Source organism: Rhinoderma darwinii, chromosome 1 (assembly GCF_050947455.1).
Source record: "Rhinoderma darwinii isolate aRhiDar2 chromosome 1, aRhiDar2.hap1, whole genome shotgun sequence".
NCBI classification, from domain to species: domain Eukaryota; kingdom Metazoa; phylum Chordata; class Amphibia; order Anura; family Rhinodermatidae; genus Rhinoderma; species Rhinoderma darwinii.
In genome coordinates this window covers 401,911,525-401,931,242 of record NC_134687.1, presented here as the reverse complement: position 1 = coordinate 401,931,242, position 19,718 = coordinate 401,911,525, and positions in this window count along the sequence as shown.

The window sequence follows — 19,718 nt, the reverse complement described above, 5'->3', positions numbered from 1 at the left end:
TCAGTCAGTTCAGCTGAACTGATGGCTTGGCTGGGAGCAAGTCCTGTGTGTGTCTAACACACAGGATCACCATAATATTGATCATATCCAAGTTGATGAATTTAGATGTAATTGATATTATTGTGATACATTGTTATTCAACATTGTAATAGTAACAGATGCACTTTTTCTATTCCTGATAGTGGCCTCAAATAGTAAATGTGATTAGGAATTGGCACTTTGAGAGCTTCATGGTTACTATAGTAATGTCCTTATCTGATTTTATGGCAATTATGGAATTTATGAAATTTATTTTTCTTTTAATTCTATGGAAATAAATTTTAGTTCTCAAATCATTATTTAACCTTTTCCTGGCCACCCCACATACACCGTGTTCCAAATTATTATGCACATTGGATTTAAGTGTCATAAACATTTAATTATTAGTTTTTCAATGAATCTCATGGATGGTATTGTGTCTTAGGCTGGGTTCACACGACCTATTTTCAGGCGTAAACGAGGCGTATTATGCCTCGTTTTACGTCTGAAAATAGGGCTACAATACGTCGGCAAACATCTGCCCATTCATTTGAATGGGTTTGCCGACGTACTGTGCAGACGACCTGTCATTTACGCGTCGTCGTTTGACAGCTGTCAAATGACGACGCGTAAATTGACTGCCTCGGCAAAGAAGTGCAGGACACTTCTTTGCAACGTAATTTGAGCCATTCTTCATTGAAGTCAATGAAGAGCAGCTCAAGATTTACGAGCGTCAAAGACGCCTCGCATAATACGAAGAGCAGCATTTACGTCTGAAACGACGCAGCTGTTTTCTCCTGAAAACAGTCTGTCTTTTCAGACGTAAAAGCCTCTCATCGTGTGCACATACCCTTAGGGCTCTTTGGATCATTGTAATCAATCTCAGACACCTGTGATAATTAGTTTTCCAGGTGTGCCCAATCAAAGGAAAACTACTTAAGAAGGACGTTCCACATTATTAAGCAGGCCACAGGTTTCAAGCAATATAGGAAAGAAAAAGGATCTCTCTGCTGCCGAAAAGCGTGAAATAGTGCAATACCTTGGACAAGGTATGAAAACATTGGATATTTCAAAAAACGTAAGCGTGATCATCGTACTGTGAAAAGATTTGTGGCTGATTCAGAGCACAGACGGGTTCGTTCAGATAAAGGCATAATGAGGAAGGTTTCTGCCAGACAAATTAATAGGATTAGGAGAGCAGCTGCTAAAATGCCATTGCAAAGCAGCAAACAGTTATTTGAAGCCGCTGGTGCCTCTGGAGTCCCGCGGACCTCAAGGTGTAGGATCCTCCAGAGGTTTGCATAAGTGTGCATAAACCTATTATTCGGCCACCCCTAAACAATGCTCACAAGCAGAAACGGTTGCAGTGGGCTCAGAAATACATGAAGACTAATTTTCAAACCGTGTTGTTTACTGATGAGTACCGTGCAACCCTGGATGGTGCAGATGGATGGAGGAGTGGATGGTTGGTGAATGGCCACCATGTCCCAACAAGGCTGCGACATCAGCAAGGAGGAGTCATGTTTTGGTCTGGAATCATAGGGAGAGAGCTAGTAGGCCCCTTTAGGGTCCCTGACGGTGTGAAAATGACCTCTGCAAAGTACGTAGAGTTTATGACTGACCACTTTCTTTCGTGGTACAAAAAGAAGAACAGTGACTTCCGTAGCAAAATTATCTTCATGCATAACAATGCACCATCTCATGCTGCAAAGAATACCTCTGTGTCATTGGCTGCTATGGGCATAAAAGGAGAGAAACTCATGGTGTGGCCCCCATGTTCCCCTGACCTCAACCCTATTGAGAACCTTTGGAGCATCCTCAAGCAAAATATCTATGAGGGTGGGAGGCAGTTCACATCAAAACAGAAGCTCTGGGAGGCTATTCTGACATCCTGCAAAGATATTCAAGCAGAAACTGTCCAAATACTCACAAATTCAATGGATGCAAGAATTGTGAAGGTGATATCAAAGAAGGGGTCCTATGTTAACATGTAACTTGGCCTGTTAAGTTTTTTTTTTTATTGAAAGAGCTTTAAATATGACCTCCTGATGCTGCAAATTCAACAAATCACCATTTTATTTCTCTTTACAACCTTTAAAATGTTTTGATCTCTGTTGTGCATAATAATTTGAAACAGTGCATTTTGAGTTTTTTACTTCATAAAAAAAATCTGTTATCATAAGGAGATTTGTTCAATAAAATTTGCGTTATACTCCAACGGTTGATGGCTTATACTGACTGTCATTTGCATAGACTATTTAGGAAAATCAGCGAAAAATAACATTTGCATAATAATTTGAAATGCGGTGTAGATTAACGGGCTGCAGCGGTGGTCCTCGTGCCTGCAGCAAGTTAATTTACGTGTGCTCCTAATGGAGCGCACAGGCATTCCCCGCAGCCTGGCATCTCTCAGTACTGGCTGCTACTAGCAGCCTTAGTACTGGGGGAAAACATCGGGTGGGATCACAGCGGTGATCCCCGCCGATTAACCCCTTAAATGCAGCGGTCAATAGCGACCTCCGCATTTAAGTTGTTACAACAACATCGGCACCCCAAATGCGATTGCGGGGTGCCCTTGGTTGCTATGGCAACTGGAGGCCTCTGGTCTGCCATCTATGGAAGGCGATTAGGTCCTGCTAGAGGCAGGACCTAATACGCCGCCTGTCAGTGTAAAACTGACAGGTATAATACCCCGCAATACATAAGTATTGCGGGGTATTATAAGAACGATCCAACAGTTGGATCTTCAAGTCCCTAGTGGGACTAAAAAAAAGTAAAAAAATAAAAATTTACAAAAATAAAAAAGGAAAAGTTCAAAGTAATGCAATTAAAGATCACCTTTTCCTTTATAAAGTATTATTAGAAAAAAATTAATAAAACTATGCATAATTGGTATCACCGTGTTTGTAACGGCCTTAACTATAATAATATAATGTTATTTATCTCTCACCGTGAACGCTGTAAAAAAATTAATAAAAAACGATACCAGAATCGCTATTTTTAGTCACTTCAGCTCCCCAAAAATTGGATAAATAGGGATCAAAAAGTCGCATGTACTTAAAAATTATACAAAAAAAAAAACTACAGTATGTCCTGCAAAAAACAAGCCCTCACACAGCTTTCTTGATGGAAAAATAAAAAAGTTATAGCTCCTAGAATATGGCAACACAAAAACAAAAGAATTTTTTTAAAACCGTGATTTTATCGTGCAAACACCGTAAAACATTAAAAAAAACTATATTCAAATGGTATCGCCGTAATCGAAACAACCCGCAGAATAAATTAAATATGTAATTTATAGCGCACGGGGAATGCTAAATAATATAATTTTTAACGCCCTAATTCCACTAAATTCAGCAAAAAAACTGTGGGATCAAAATGCTCACTATATCCCTAGAGAAATTCTTTTAGGGTTGTAGTTTCCCAAATGGGGTCACTTCTGGGGGGTGTTTCCACTGTTTTGGTCCCTCAGGGGCTTTGCAAATGCGACATGAAACCCGAAAACCAATCCAGCAAACTTGAGCTCCAAAAGCCAAATAGCGCTCCTTCACTTCTGAGCTCTGAAGTGTGTCTAAACAGCCGTTTATTACCAAATATGGGGTATTGCCGTAATCAGGAGAAATTGCTTTACAAATGTTGGGGTGTTTTTTTTTCTTTATGCCTTGTAAAAATTGATAATTTCTACGTTTTTACAGACTAATTCCACTAAATTCAGCAAAAAACCTGTGGGGTTAAAATGCTCCTTACACCACTCTATAAATTCGTTGAGGGATGTAGTTTGGCAAATGGTGTCTTTTTGCGGGGGTTTTCACTGTTTTGGCCCCACAAGACCTCTTCAAACCTGACATGGTGCCTAAAATATATTCTAATAAAAAGGAGGCCCCAAAATCCACTAGATACTCCTTTTGCTTCTGAGGCCGGGGTTTCAGTCCATTAGCACACTAGGGCTACATGTGGGATATTTATAAAAACTGCAGATCCTCAGCAATCAATATTGAGTTGCATTTCCCGGGTAAAACCTTCTGTGTTAGGGCATGTTCAGACGTGGCGGAATTGTTGCAGACACTGTCCGCATCAATGCCACACATAATCCGTGTTGCGGATTCCGTTGCGGATTTGGCTAAAATGTTAGGTAAAATGCTGCAGATTTTGTCGTTGCGGATTCAGGTTCGGATCACACCCTGCTCTCTTTCCAGCATCCCATCCCAGTCTGGGTATAAACCTCGACACACATAGGTCCAGCCTTGATCCCGTGTGTTGCGCTCACTATACCCCGCACTGGAGGTGTCCCACAATTCGGGACGGTTATGTACCTGAAAAACAAATAGACAGTGCATATTGAAGTTTGATTTGTACGTATGAATAATGTTATATATGTTATATGTTTATCTTTGTTATAATCTTTACATACTGCAGATGCTGCTAGTCAGACATCATACATACAAATAAACTAGTGAAAACATGACATAAACATGTATAGTTACTTACAAGGTTAATAAGAGTGGACACTTCCATATCCATTCGCCTATATCTGGCGATGGTAATAGCTCTGTATTCCTGTAAGCCGGGAAGGCGAAAATGGAGGTTTTCTCTTCCTCATCATAATGATGAAATATCCTGTTCCTGAATGAAATCCGCAACGCCACATACAGCAAATCCGCAACACACATAACATCTGCGGATTTCATTGCGTAATTTTGAAACTCCATTGAAGTCAATGGAGAAATTCCGCAAAAAGTATGCAACAAGTACGCAACAAGTATGCAACAAGTCCGCAACAGACCGCACCGCAGCCTATGTTCCGCAGCAGTGTTTTCCGCAACGTCTGCACGAAGTTAACTAAAAAGGTGTTGAAACCAATGGAAAAACTGTCCGCTGCGTATTTCCACGTCGGACTGTGCGCACCGGAATTCCACAGCAATTCCGCCACATCTGAACGTGCCCTTACAGAAACAAATGGATTAAAACAGATTTTCAGACAAAAAAAATAAATTTGTAAATTTCACCTCTACTTTGCTTCAAATTCTTGTGAGACGCCTAAAGGGTTAAGAAACATTCTAAATGCTGTTTTAAAAACTTTGAGGGGTTCAGTTTTTAAAATTGGGTAACTTATGGGGGTTTCTAATATATAAGGCCCTTTAAGCCACTTCACAACTGAACTGGCCCCTGTAAAAATAGGTTCTGGAAATTTCCTTGAAAATGTGAGAAATTGCTGCTAAAGTTCTAAGGCTTAATTAAACAAAAGAAGTCTCACAGGACACAACAGTATAGGGTGGGATATAAAATCTCAACCACCTACAATATATCGGAGATACGGACTCCAAACAATACTATATAAACTAGAGAAAAAAGAGTCCAAAGTATCCAAAAGTTTAAAGCAGTACAAAATCTTTATTAAACAACACATAAGAATCTAAAATACAGTATTAAACTGGGTCATCAGATAGAAGTACATTTTAATAAAAATGAATATAGGTAATGCATGACATACAGGTAGTGTATGATATACAGAGATCACTCTTGGAAGCATATTCATGTGAGTGAACATAAGTCAGGACAGAAAGACAAAGCAAAAGTGAAGATAAGGTGTGAATAGTCACAGTTCTTGTCTTACCTGTATGTCATGCATTACCTATATTCATTTTTATTAAAATGTACTTCTATCTGATGACCCAGTTTAATACTGTATTTTAGATTCTTATGTGTTGTTTAATAAAGATTTTGTACTGCTTTAAACTTTTGGATACTTTGGACTCTTTTTTCTCTAGTTTATATATATAAAGTTCTTAGGCTTGTAACGTCCTAGAAAAATAAAAGAATGTTCAAAAAACGATGCAAATATAAAGTAGACATATGGGAAATGTTAAATTGTAACTATTGTGTGTGGTATTACTATCTGTCTTACAAGCAGATAACATTTACATTTCGAAAAATGCTAATATTTTCAAATTTTCTCTAATGTTTGGTGTTTTTCACAAATAAATATTGAATTTATTGATCAAATTTTTCCACTAACATAAAATGGAATATGGCACGAGAAAACATTTTCAGAATCGCTTGGATAGGTAAACGCATTCCCAAGTTATTACCACATAAAGTGACGTGTCAGATTTGAAAAAATCGGCTGTGTCCACGAGGCCTAAACAGGCTCAGTCGTGAAGGGGTCAATAAACAATTAATCCTTGCCTACATTATTTTACAAAAATAAAATGAATATGTATATCCAGAGTGGTGCTACACATAATATAATAGGAAATGCCATTATCTGCAATTCCCTAGTAAACTCTTACTACCAGAATTAAACAGCAGTAGATTGTGATCTGTGAGGGAACATGGCTGCAAGAGTTCAATATACCTGCAGTGACACTGCAGGGGAAATGAGGCATTACACAGTGCCCATTTAAAATCAATAATCTATGTAATACATGACTATTCACAAGTGAAAGGTTCTCCAAAGCAAGACGCTCTTTGTAGCTGCTGTCTGACCTAGCTATCAGATCATCCTCCTGAGTGATTAACACCTTTTTTTTGGCTCAGAATTGCCTAATAGGATATTTGAAAATGGATTTTCTAAACCAGGTAGCCTTTCGTTTTACTGTAGTTGCCACTCGAGCCAGACATGATTTATGGAGCTCTCCCCTGTAGATTACTGCCAACAGACTGTTGCTTCTCTGCTCTAGAGGCATATTACTCTTCTCAAGATAACATAGTTCCCTTATATATTCGTTTTTGTACATTCAAACTAGGGGGTCATTTACAACTAATAATTAAACTAAAACTATTAGGGTATGTTCACACGGCCTATTTACGGACGTAATTCGGGCGTTTTAACCCCCGAATTACGTCCGAAATTACGGCTTGAAAGCGTTGACAAATATCTGCCCATTGAAAGCAATGGGCTGACATTTGTCTGTTCACACGAGGCGTATATTTACGCGTCGCTGTCAAAAGACGGCGCGTAAATAGATGCCCGCGCCAAAGAAGTGTCATGTCACTTCTTCAGACGTAAATGGAGCAGTTTTCCATGAACTCCATGGAAAACCAGCTCCAGTTATGTCCGCAAGGGACACGGCGTTCAAGCGCCTGCACATGCCGTTACGGCTGAAAAGACGGGACTGTTTTCTCCTGGAAACAGCCCCGTAATTTCGTCCGTTACAGACGCTGCCGTGTGAACATACCCTTACAAATACATGCACAAAAGAAATGAAAAATTAATGCAATCACAGTAGGACCACACAGTAGTTCTTCCAATACCATTGTGTAGTTACAGTCACATTGTGTATTTTTGTATTGCGTTCCTTACAAAATAGCTACAGAATTAGTTTAGAGACATGATCTTATTCAGCCGCTGCTCATTGTGCCCCTCTAGAGGAATGATGCAGCTATGCAGTCCACCTTTCCAGGAGAGTTACATAAGATACACCAGACTTGTGTCAGACCATCCCCACTTCGGTGTTTGATTACCTTCTCCATTTCATGTAGATTTCCCAAACCAATTTTAAGAATATTACAGAACTGTATGTCATTTATATGGTTTACACATACTTGTTGTGACTATGTCTCAGTATATTGCATCATTTACTGAGAACATTATAGCATTACTCAACAATTGCTTCATTGTTTACAATATTATGGGAATAAAACTTCATACTATAATGCAGGGGTCTCAAACTCGGCCGGGTAAGTGGGCCGCATATAGAAAAAATGGGAAGTTGACGGGCCACATTACTTTCAAATTTGATACAATACAAAATTATTGTTAATCAATTAGTTATTTGAACTACTATAACACTATATTACTAGAATAATAATACTACATTACTATAATAATAGCGCTAGGTTTAAAATTTGAGATATTTCTCCACGTGCTTATTTCAACAATCCAGCTTTCCAGTTTAAGTGTCGCTAAATGCAGTCCGGCGGCTCAGTTAGCACACATGTCAAGATTGGGCAGCCCCTTTTTAGATAGTGCCGCAGTGCCCTCTGTGGATGCTGCCGCAGTGCCCTCTGTGGATGCTGCCGCAGTGCCCTCTGTGGATAATGCAACACACCCCTAGATAAGGCCACAGTGCCCTCTGTAGATAAAGCCACAGTGCCCTCTGTAGATAAGGCCACAGTGCCCTCTGTAGATAAGGCCACAGTGCCCTCTGTAGATAAGGCCACAGTGCCCTCTGTAGATAAGGCCACAGTGCCCTCTGTAGATAAGGCCACAGTGCCCTCTGTAGATAAGGCCACAGTGCCCTCTGTAGATAAGGCCACAGTGCCCTCTGTAGATAATGCAACACACCCCTAGATAATGCCAGTGTCCTCTTCAGATACTGTCACACACCCACTTGTAGATAGCGCCACAGTGCCCTCTGTAGAGGCTGCCACAGTCCCCTATGTAGAGGCTGCCACAGTGCCCTCTGTAGAGGCTGCCACAGTGCCCTCTGTAGAGGCTGCCACAGTGCCCTCTGTAGAGGCTGCCAAAGTTCCCTCTGTAGAGGCTGCCCCAGTGCCCTCTGTAGAGGCTGCCCCAGTGCCCTCTGTAGAGGCTGCCCCAGTGATGTCAGGGGCTTGCCCAGAGCTGGAGTCCCAGGCAGAGCGCTAGTAGGCTCTTCCTGGGACTCCAGCTGTGCTCCTGACATCACTGGGACTCCTGCTCTGGGGAAGCCCCTGACATCATTGTCGATGTATGGACAGCGATGTCAGAGGCTTCCCCAGAGTCCACGGAGCAGAGCCGATAATAGCGCTCTGCCCGGGACTCCACTCTGGGGAAGACCCTGACACACTGTCCATATATTGGCAGCGATGTCAGGGAATTCCACAGAGTCCCGGAGCAGAGCCGACACTAGCGCTCTGCTCGGGACTCCGGCTCTGGAGAAGCCCCAGACATCGCTGTTCATATGTGGACAGCCATGTCAGGGAATTCCACAGAGTCCAGGAGCAGAGCCGACACCAGCGCTCTGCTCCGCTCTGGGCAAGACCCTGACACACTGTCCATATATGGGCAGCGATGTCAGGGAATTCCACAGAGTCCCGGAGCAGAGCCGACACCAGCGCTCTGCTCGGGACAACGGCTCTGGGGAAGCCCCAGACATCGCTGTTCATATGTGGACAGCGATGTCAGGGAATTCCAGAGTCTCGGAGCAGAGCCGATACTAGCGGCTCTGTGTCCCGCGGGCCGCAGATGACAGCCCCAGGGGCCGCATTGCGGCCCGCGGGCCGCGTGCTTGAGACCCCTGCTATAATGGATAACATCCATAGCATACTACTGTATGAGGCCTCATGCACACTTCAGTAAAATGCTTCAGTGTGCTATCCGTTTTTAACGGACAGCACACTGACCCTTTCATTTCTATCTGTCTCGTTGATCGGTGCTCATTTACCTTAAGCTAAGGCTATCATTGTTTAAAAGATCCTCAGATCAGGGGAACTCCACTTGGGGGATAGCAACTACCACCATCAGGTTTTTGACTGACTGATTGCCTGGTCCGTGATGATTGTACTGAGATAAAGAAAATATGTAAAAAATAAATAAAACTGGAAGTATTGAACCACCTCCTTCCACATTCAGATCATACATTGTGAAACCAATTAACCAATTACTCAACTAGTCTGGAAATTAATTTATTAAAGATATTTACATGATTGAAATTTATTTAAAAAATAAAATGTGTTTTAATGCAACAGATAGTCTTAAATTGCTGAATTGCATTTGAGACATGGTTAGCTGCATTGTTGTACTGATAGCAGATACTTCAGCAACATATTTTAGACATGATTCACACTTCCAGTGTCAGGGGTTAAAAAAATAACTAAAGAATGCTGGTCAGTTTTACCAATGCTATGAATGTTGCTATGTATCTGTGCCAAAACGAGAAAGCTGCTTAATAAATTTACCTAGTTTTGTGGTAACTGGCAATTTTAAGGAACATAGCTAAAATACTTAAAGTGTATGCTCACATTTAAGTGCCTTTTATATGTAGATATAATCTACATAAAAAAAGAGAGTCCGTAAATAAATTGCATTAATTATATTGTACTGATCCTGAGTAACAGTCTGTATTATGCCTTGTGTACACAGTGCAGATTTGATGCAGATTCTGCATGTATTTTTTACGTCAAAACCAGAGTTGAGTCCAGGAGAAGAGACACTTTAATGCTGGGTTCCCAAAATGCAAATATGCTACAAATTTTGCCTGCATTTTGTAAGCCACAACCAGAATTGGATCCAGTAGAGCAGACATATAAGGCCTTTCTTTATAGATTTCTTTTGTTTAGGTTCCGTTCCTGGTTTTGGCTTAAAAAAATACATTCAAACTCTGCAGTGTGTAGACAAGGCCTTTGGGTAAGACGTACGCAGTAGACTTTTTGTAGAAATGTCTCCGACTGTCTTATTCATCTGAATGGGGCTCACAGAAATCCATGCACATGGTGCGGAAACAAACTTACTCAGATATGTGTAATGGATTATTTTGTAGCTGAAATCTCTGTAACAAAATATGAGAACATCTCATAGTCCAGAGCTGCATTAACATTTCTACAGGGTTCAGAGTTTAAATTTACTAGCATGCTTGCTTACGCAATGGCTGCATTGAGCTTAAAGAGACTCTGTCACCACATTATAAGTGCCCTATCTCCTACATAAGGAGTTCGGCGCTATAATGTAGGTGACAGCAGTGTTTTTTATTTAATGACCAATCAGTAACCAATCAGCGTCATACACTTCTCTCCATTCATTTACACAGCACTAGCGATATAGTTATATCGCTATGTGCAGCCACATACACAAACACACTAAAGTTACTGCAGTGTCCTGACAATGAATATACATTACCTCCAGCCAGGATGGGATGTGTATTCAGAATCCTGACACTTCTGAATCTTTTCCATGAGATTTCCAGCAAGGCAAACGTAATCTCGCGAGATTACACTGTAAACTGTCATTTAAAACGAGATTACGTTTGCCTTGCATTGCCAGGACACTGCAGTAATGTTAGTATTTGTGTATGTGGCTGCACATAGTGATATAGCTATATCGCTAGTGCTGTGTAAATGAATGGAGTGAAGTGTATGACGCTGATTGGTCAGCATCATACACTCCTCTGTACAACGCCCACTTGGTCTAAAGTAAAAACACGCCCAAATGGGCATTAAGAAACGAATTAGCATAAAGCTAAAAATCGCTCATAAAGTGGTAAAAATAGATCGTTTTTCTAAATAAAAAACACTGCTGTCACCTACATTACAGCGCCGATCTCCTTATGTAGGAGATAGGGCACTTATAATGTGGTGACAGAGTCTCTTTAAGGATAGTGGCGGATCATCATTAGGGCAGTTAGGATGGCCACCCGGGGGCCCAAAGCTCCCAGGGGGCCCATGGCTGCCAAAACTGCACATGACCGCACGGGCCCCCTCATGCCCGGTGGCGTCGCTAGCACCGGAGGGGGCCCCCGTTCTAGCGACAGCCACATTCACTTGTATTTGCGTCCTCAGGATGCAGGTACAAATTAATACTATAGGCAGCAGGCCATGTTAGGCCTGCAGCCTATAAGGCACTGGGAAGAATCCCTGCGCAGGCCGGCGTGATGATGTCACTGTATCACGCTGGTCTGTGCATGCTTCCCGCCCGGAGGATGTGCAGCGCTCCGTTCGTCGCGGGAAGAAGGCAAGGTAAGTAACATATTTTTTTTATTTTTTTTTGGGGGGGGGCACTGTGTGGCACTATATACAAGGGGGGGAGCGCTGCGTAACACTATATACAAGGGGGAGGAGTGCTGTGTGACATTATATACAGAGGGGGGAAAATGCTGTGTAGCACTATATACAAAGAGGGAGTGCTGTGTGACACTATATACAAGGGGGGAGTGTTGTGTAGCACTATATACAAGGGGGGAAGCACTGTGTGACACTATATACAAGGGGGGAGTGCTGTGTAGTACTATATACAAGGGGGAGCGCTGTGTGACACTATATACAAGGGGGAAGCGCTGTGTAACACTATATACAAGGGGGGAAGCGCTGTGTAACACTATATACAAGGGGGGAAGCGCTATGTGAAACTATATATAAGGGTGGAAGCGCTGTGTGACACTATATACAAGGGGGTGGAAGCGCTGCATAGCTCTATATACAAGCGGGGGAAGCGCTGTATGATACTATATACAATGGGGGAAGCACTGTGTGACACTATATACAAGGTGGGAAGCGCTGTGTGACAATATATACAAGAGGGGGAGCGCTGTGTAGCACTATATACAAGGGGGGAGCTTTGTAGCACTATATATAGGGGGAGCGCTGTGTAGCACTATATACAAGGGGGGGAAATGCTGTGTGACACTATATACAAGGGGGGAGCACTGTGTAGCACTATATACAAGGGGGAAATGCTGTGTAACACTTTATACAAGGAGGGGAAGAGCTGTGTGACACTATTAGGAAGGGGGAAGCGCTGTGTGACACTATATACAAGGGGGAGAAGCGCTGTGCAGTACTATATACAAGGGGGAAATGCTATGTAGCACTATATACAAGGGGGGAAGCGCTGTGTGACACTATTAGGAAGGGGGGAAGCACTGTGTAGCATTATATTCAAGGGGGAATTGCTGTGGACACTATATACAAGGGGGCGCTGTGTAGCACTATACAAGGGGGGAAGTGCTGTGTAGCACTATATACAAGGGGGTGAGCAAAGTGTGACACTATATACAATGGGGGGAAGCGCTGTGTGACGTGACACTAGATACAAGAGGGGAGCACTGTGTGACACTAGATACAAGAGGGGAGCGCTGTGTAGCACTATATACAAGTGGGAGCTGTGTAGCACTATATACAAGGTGGAGCGCTGTGTAGCACTAACTACAAGGGGGAGCGCTGTGTGACACTATATACAAGGGGGAGCACTGTGTAGCACTATATACAAGGGGGGAAGCTCTGTATAACACTATATACAAGAGGGAAGCGCTGTGTAGCACTTTATACAAGGGGGGAGCGCTGTGTGACACCAGATGAAAGGGTTGAAGCGCTGTGTAGCACTATATACAAGGGGGGAAGCGCCGTGTGACACTATATAAAAGGGTTGAAGAGCTATGTAGCACTATATACAAGGGGGGAAAGGCTGTGTAGCACTATATACAAGGGGGGAAGCGCTGTGTAACACTATATACAAGGAGGGGGGCGCTGCGTAGCACTACATACCAGGGGTAGAAGTGCTGCGTAGCACTATATACCAGGGGTAAAAGCGCTGCGTAGCACTATATACAAGAGGGGAAGCGCTGTGTGACACTATATACAAGGGGGGAAAGCGCTATGTGACACTATATACAAGGGGGGCACTCTGTTGCACTACATACAAGGGGGGGAGCTGTGTAGCACTATATACAAGGGGCGAAGCGCTGTGTAGCACTATATAGAAGGGGGAAGCGCAGTGTGACACTATATAAAAGGGTTTAAGAGCTGTGTAGCACTATACACAAGGGGGGAAATGCTGTGTAGCACTATATACAAGGGGGGAAGCGCTGGGTGACACTATATACAAGGGGACGAAGCACTGTGCAGCACTATATTCAAGGGGTGGAAGCGCTTTGTAACACTATATACAAGGAGGGGGCGCTGTGTTGCACTACATACCAGGGGTAGAAGGGCCGTGTAGCACTATATACCAGGGTTAAAAGCGCTGCGTAGCACTATATACAAGGGGGGAAGCGCTCTGTGACACTATATACGAGGGGGGAAAGCGCTGTGTGACACTATATACAAGGGGGGCACTCTGTTGCACTATATACAAGGGGGGGAGCTGTGTAGCATTATATACAAGGGGAGGCGCTGTGTAGCACTATATACAAGGGGGGGAGCGCTGTGTAGAAACTATTTACAAGGGGGAAGCGCTGTGTAGCACTATATACATGGGGGAAGCACTGTGTAGCACTATATACAAGGGGGGAAGCACTGTGTAGAAACTATTTACAAGGGGGAAGCGCTGTGTAGCACTAAATACAATGGGGGAAGCGCTGTGTGACACTATACAAGGGGGGAAGCGCTGTGACATGTGACACTATATACAAGGGGGGAAGCGCTGTGTGGCACTATATACAAGGGGGAGGAGCTCTCTGTGGCACTATATACAAGGACGAGAGCGCTGTGTTGAGCTATCTATAGGGGTATATGTGATGCTATCTATAGGTGGCTCTGTGTGTTGTGTAGAGGGGGATGTGTGGGATGCTATCTACTTGGGGTCTGTGTGGCGCTATCTACAGGGAGTCTGTCTGGCGTTATTTATAGGGGGCTGTGTGTGATGAGATCTACAGCGGGTGTGTGTGGTGCTAACTACAGGGGGGGGTATGGCGTTATCTACATGGGGCGGTGTGGTGCTATCTACAGGGGGATGTGTGTGGTATTATTTACAGGGGGTGTGTGGCGCTATCTACAGGGGGCTGTGTGTATGTGGTGCTTTACTTTACAGTGTGTGACACAATTATATTCAGGGGCACGGTGTTTGATACTATTTCATTCAGGTGTGCAGTGCATGGTGCTATTATATTTAGGGGCATAGTGTGTGACACCATGATAATTTTATCTTCGTTTATAGGTGTGGAAATGTTGGAAAAGTGAAGAGCCGAAGACATCTGAGTGGCAAATTCTGCAGAAATAGGTCATGGTCGGGAGAAGTCGTCATGAAGAAAAGAGGAAAAAAAACTACTAGAATCTGAGAAGTCGTCACCTGTGAGTCACTAGATTTGTAGAGAATCTGTCACCTCTCCTGACATGTTTATTATAGGAAAACCTTGTATTTCACAAAAAGTCTTTGTGTAGTCCAGGACTGGTAGACAAATGAGTGTTACCATTCCCCTTGTCACAGCACGGTGTGATACTATCAGCAATGGTTGGAGACTGTCATTATGTAGGGACACAGCCCTGTGACAAAGGGAATTGTAACACCTATTTGTTAATGCTTGCAAAAAAGGTATTGTTAACAATAGTTAAGGTGGTGGGCTTCGGTGGCGAAGGGGGGGCCAAGTTTGGGTAACAGCCCAGGGCCTATGGTCTACTTAATCTGCCACTGCTTAAGACCATAGGTTTGATGCAGTTTTCAGCTCAGTTTCTTTTTAGCCCAACACTGGAGTGGAGACCAAAGAAAGGAGATGGATCAGTCTTTTATATACACCTTTCCTTTCTGTTGGATCCACTTCTGGCTTTGGCACACAAAACTAAACCAAAAAACTGCACCAAAAACTGCATCAAAACTGTGTGGGCCATTTTGGCCTAAAGGCGGTTCGTCAGCTTGATATTCTGCCCTATGTAAGGGCAGCACATTACTGCTACAGATCCGTACTTCTAGTTGCCAAAATGGCACAAAAAAATAAATAAAATTGTGCTGCATAGCTAATAGGTTCGCTGAAAGAATACAGCAAACGCATAGTTATGAGCCTCTTTCTGCCCCTTGACAGGTTACTGTTTATACGATCATACACAGCCAGTTAGTCACCGTAAAAAGGAGCGGGGGAGGGCTCCGCTCATGAATATAGCGGACTCATAGCTATTACACAGGCTATAACTCAGGATTAGTGCAAGATAAGTAATGCAATATAGTTACGAGGGCCGGTTTTAGACAAAGTGTGGCCCTGGGAAAGTTAAAAGTGGGGCCCCAAATGCTGAATTACGGCCTGCTCACATCTGTCAGGGTTCCGTCTGACCTTTCCACCAGGGGAAGCCATGAACGGAAACCAAACCTAATGGTAATGATTTCGTCGCAAATGGTTTTCGTTTGTCTCCGTTCCGTAAGGTTTCAGTTTTTTTGGCAGAAACAATAGCGCAGATAGCGGATAGTGTGGCACCTGTGAGTCACTGGACTGGAGGGCTGTGTGGCACTACCTACTAGGGGGAGGGCTGTGTGGCACTATCTACTAGGGGGGCTATATGTGGCGCTATCTACAGGGGGAATTATTTCTGTGGGGGCACTTTTATTGTGTCGAATACTAAGGGATCATTATTGCCATCTGGGGGACTATGGATTACGAGTTTGTTTAGAGGATGGGGTTTTGAGGGGAAGGATGGTGAAAAAGTGAGAAACCATCATGTCTGTGTGTCAAATTCTGCAGAGACGTGTCGTGGCTAGAATAAGTAGTCACAGTGGTCTGGACCGGAGAAAGAAAAAAAGGGAAAGTGAATGACTCTAAATCAGAGAAAACATCACCTGTGAGTCACTGAATATAAATGTGCTGTAATCACTTATATTACAGCACATATAAAGTGCCACTCTTGCATAGAGTGCTACACAGCAATCCCCACCTTGTATATAGTGCTACACAGAAATCCCCCCCTTGTATATTGCCACACAGCCTCCCCCCCAAAAAAATATTAGCCGTGGGGAGAGTGTCCTAGGAGGATGGGAGCCCTGGGCCATTGCCCAGTTTGCCCCCCCCCCCTCGTAACGCCAGCCTTGGTGGTTAACAAAATACAATCATAAGAAGTATTACAAATTCCAAGATCTTATATTTTATTATAGTTAATAAAACTGAATTATGGATGTAGCCATCTTTATCTTCACTCTGATAACTTTCTGCAGTGTGATATCACACAACAAAAGTCATTGAAAAAGTCAAGATAAAGTATCTGCCCACTGTGTATTTAATGCGTTAAAAGTCAAGATAAAGACATCTACAACTGTACATAACATTTTTTCACAAGAATATGAAAATGCCACTCTTAACAAAAAAAAAGTCAAACAGCAATCTAAGGAGCCCTAAATTTTTGGGACTTTCACCCAGGGGAACTAGAGCTGTGACTCAACAGTTCATAATCATATTCACTTCTTTATTATACACACATTTTAAAAAGAGGGATGTCAACACTGACATTGAGAAGTTACATTTTTTTCTATTCCTAGAAACATTGACATGTGACATTTCATTATAGTTTGTTTTGATTTATTACATAATAAGTACAAAATTTAACTCCAGAAGAAGTCACAGGATCCAGATTCAGCAGTCTAATTTCTTTCTATGGTATCCGTCATATAGCGAGATATGCAGAGCCCATGATGAATATATGAACATGGCCTAAGTAATAAATTGGTGTATCACAATGCAACAGGCTGTCAAAAAGTCCAGTTAAATAAAAACACAATCAATGGTGTACTGCTCCATAATATGCTATTGTGTAATTCTAGTGCAACATTCAGGAATACAGTGTAGTTACTGGACAATGACAAGTTAAACCTAGCATTATTTGCCACCACTCTTCTGAACAAAAATTTAAGCTTTAGTAAATAATTCATATAAAGAGCAGCATGAACCTGCTAAGTATCTATTTCAATGTAATTACATAGATAACTAAAATCCACTCCCCTGTCAAATCCGCTTTATTTTTGAGCAGCGAGTTAATGCCACAGTTACATGGCCAGATTTTAAATAGAGCCATAATAACTTTTTAGGAGAAATTATGCATTATCATGAAATGATTGGGTATTTCTTTATTATAATTTTTTTTTACAAATCTCCTTATAGAAGGAAGCTTCTATATTTGCTTATTCTAAGAGTGATGAGTGTTGATGAAAATCGCCAACATTAACTGCTTTATGTCGTTGATCACTTTACGATTTATATAGTCTAGGTAACAAAAACCCTCTGCTGCAGTCTACCCTAGGCTATGTTTACATGAGATGTTTTTTGTGGTGTTTTTGAAAAAAATGCCACAAAATTGACGTGATTACTGAAATTGCCGTAAAAAACGCCACAAAATTTGACTCATGTAAGCATACCCATAAAGTAATTTGGGACCTTGCGTTACTCTTGGTGATCACTAGAGTCAAAAATATACTCATGCAGTGGCAGTAGATCATAGGCCCTGTGCTGTTACCCAAACTTGGGGCCCCCTTCTCCACCGCCGCCCTGCCGTAACTATCGTTAACACTACCTTTTTGTGCAAGCATTAACAAATGGGTGTTATGATTCCCCTTGTCAAAGGGCTGTGTCCCTACATACTGACAGTCTTCAACCATTGCTGACAGTATCACACTGTGCAGGGGCACATCCTCCTGACAAGGGGAATAGTAACACGCATTTGTTTACCACTCCTGGACTGCACAAAGACTTTTTGTGAAATAAAAATCCCTATGGGGATTTCCTATAATAAACATGTCAGGAGAGGTGACAGATTCTCTATAAATCTAGTGACTCACATGTGACGACTTCTAAGATTCTAGTTTTTTTTCCTCTTTTCTTCTCCATCCGGTCCAGACTTCATGACGACTTCTCCTGGCCATTACTCATTTCTGCAGAATTTGGCACTCAGATGTCTTTGGCTATTCACTTTTGCAACATTTCCATACCTATAAACGAAGATAAAATGATCATGGTGCCAGAACACTATGCCCCTAAATATAATAGCACCATACACTGCACCCCTGAATGAAATAGTACCAAACACTGTGCCCCTGAATATAATTGTGTCCCACACTGTAAAGTAAAGCACCACATACACACAGCCCCCTGTAGATAGCGCCACACCCCCCCATGTAGATAGCGCCACACACACCCCCTGTAGATAGCGCCACACACACCCCCTGTAGATAGCGCCACACACACCCGCTGTAGATCGCATCACACACAGCCCCCTATAGATAGCGACACACAGACCTCCTGTAGATAGCACCACACAGACCCCAAGTACATAGCACCACACACATCCCGCTGTACACAGCGCCACACAGCCCCTTATAGATAGTGCCACACAGCACTCCCTCTTGTATATACTGCCACACAGCGCTTCCCTCTTTGTATATAGTGTCACACAGAGCTTCCCCCCTTGTATATAAGCTAGAGTAAAAACAAGAAAATACCACGGCGCCACATGGTGCAGATCACAAGCGAAAATGAGGAAACGAACAATGGTGAAACTATTGCTCACCTTTGGGGGTTGTGCAAGTAGTAGGCACAACTCTACTGTAGACCCTTAATAATGTAAATGGGTGATGTAGCTGCAGCTAAGTCCAAACCGGTGGTCCACAGACAACCGCTCAAAGAGACATGTAAGGAGAAAAATTGTGGACCAAAGCACAGCGCTGCTAACATCAAATTCAAGTCTGGACAAAGAGGTGATAAATGGGATTTATTGGGTTTAAAAATAATAAATAGGCAATTAAATAGGCTACGCGTTTTGACGCTGGACTAGCGCCTTCATCAGGCAACTTGGATTGTTGTGGCTTAGGTTCAGTGTCAGACTGGTGTCCCTTGGGCATACTAGAGGAAATGAATTGGAGGATTCTTAATGTCATTAAATGGGGCTAATCCTCAGCTTTTCCGTGTGGAATCCACGGAAATAAATAGCATGCTATTTATTTCTGCAGCTTATTTTCTTCCTTAGGCTATGTTCACACGGGGTATTTTGCCGAGTTTTTTGACGCGGAAACCGCATCGCAAAACTCGGCAAAAACGGCCCGAGAACGCCTCCCATTGATTTCAATGGGAGGCGTCGGCGTCTTTTTCCCGCGAGCAGTAAAACTGCCTCGCGGGAAAAAGAAGCGACATGCCCTATCTTCGGGCGCTTCCGCCTCTGACCTCCCATTGACTTCAATGGGAGGCAGGAGAAAGTGTATTTCTCGCTGTTTTATGCCCGCGGCGCTCAATGGCCGCGGGCGAAAAACGGCGCGATAATCGCCACGAAAATCGGCGTGCAGGGAGAGGAATATCTGCCTCAAAGTTCCAAACGGAATTTTGAGG